This window comes from Canis lupus, chromosome X, assembly GCF_048164855.1.
Source record: "Canis lupus baileyi chromosome X, mCanLup2.hap1, whole genome shotgun sequence".
In the NCBI taxonomy this organism is placed as follows: domain Eukaryota; kingdom Metazoa; phylum Chordata; class Mammalia; order Carnivora; family Canidae; genus Canis; species Canis lupus.
In genome coordinates, this window is record NC_132876.1 from 93,469,337 (window position 1) to 93,471,007 (window position 1,671).

Here is a 1,671-nt window from a genome sequence, read left to right on the forward strand (position 1 = left end):
TAAATATAAGATGTATACACACATACATAATACATACACATACTTATTATACATATGTATAGGTGTATGTATATATGTAATTTAGTTTAAACTTATCTGATTTCTGACTTAAATAATTTATGCATTTTAGGTATTGCTCCATGCCTCATTTGGATTAAACTTTCACTCAGCTTCCTCTGCCCCTTGTTCTCCTGAAAATGAATTCCTGGCAGGATGCTTGGGAGGCTCACTGGGTTAAGAGTCTGACTCTTGATTTCAGCTCCGGTCATGATCTCGAGGTCATGAGGCTCTGATCAGCAAGGAGTGTGCTTGGGATGCTCTTTCTCCCTCCTCCTTGGCCCCTCGCCACACTGTCTCTCTCAAATAAATGCATAAGTCTTAAAAAAAAAAAAAAAAAAAGATTTCTTGGGTAAATGTCTTCATTGAGGCAGAGAGTGTGGTCTTTGGAGTTGATATCCTCACCCTTCTCTGATATCCAGGGCAATACCCTATAAGGCAACAGCACTATAAACCAAAAATGAGAGAAGACATTGAAGTAAGTTCAAGGTTCAATTTTCACTAACTACATTCCTAGGGAGGATGAATTGAGAAGCATATTCTCTAAACTAGAACAAGGCAGATGTCCCCAAAGATGGCATGAGCCTAATTCTAGGCTTTAAAGCTACAGTGGCCGGAACAATAAATGTCTTTTCCCCACCAGAAGAGAACCAATTTATGAACAAATCATAGTCCTCTCTTCTCCCTTCTTTTATCTATTTCCTCTTCTGGATTTATTCAAAGATTAAAAAAAAAAAAAGGTTTTTATCTCCCAATACACAATTCAAAAGAAAATAGCAAGAAACTAGAAGTGATTATTTGTATCCAAGTATGTTTGGCTGCCTAAGAAACAACAATGTGAACAGGGACAGAGACAAGAAAGGCTCTGAAAGTAGTAATGCTACAGAGGATAACATTTTATACACTTCATTTTTCAAAACAGAATTGCAAATTGCATTGGAGTCACTTGCTGATGTGTAGAACTTGAAATTCAAAGCAGGAAAAGAGCTTTCCAACTAGGGCCCGGCAGAATGGCTCTGGCAAAGAAGGGTGGCAAGAAGGGCCGTTCTGCCATCAACAAGGTAGTGACTAGAGAATACACCATCAACATTCACAAACGTATCCATGGAGTGGGTTTCAAGAAGCATGCCCCTTGGGCACTCAAAGAGATCCAGAAATTTGTCATGAAGGAAATGGAAACTCCAGATATGCATATTGACACCAGGCTCAACAAAGCTGTCTGGGCCAAAGGAATAAGGAATGTTCCATAGTGTATCCGTGTGTGGTTGTCCAGAAAACGTAAGGAGGATTTAGATTCACCAAACAAGCTCTACATGCTGGTTACCTAGGTACCTGTCACCACTTTCAAAAATCTACAGACTGTTAATGTGGATGAGAACCAATTGCTGATTGTCAAATAAAGGTATAAAACAGCAAAAAAAAAAAAAAAAAAAAAAAAAGGCAGGAAAGATCCAGCTTCTCTCAAGCATCTCACTAAATGTCTGATTTCTCTCAACAATTATCCTCCTTTGGCTATTCCATATTGATCCAGGTAGCATGCAACTCAACCTCAGATTTAGGACTCAGAAAGCTCACATGATTAACATCAATATTCAGTTCACTTTGACCAAGGCT

At 38.7% G+C, this 1,671-nt stretch overlaps 1 pseudogene; it reads left to right on the top strand.

Annotated features, from left to right (window-relative positions):
* The first annotated feature begins 1,067 nt into the window (after positions 1-1,067).
* On the top strand, positions 1,068-1,457 carry LOC140628546 (large ribosomal subunit protein eL31-like; annotated as a pseudogene).
* Positions 1,458-1,671: the final 214 nt, after the last annotated feature.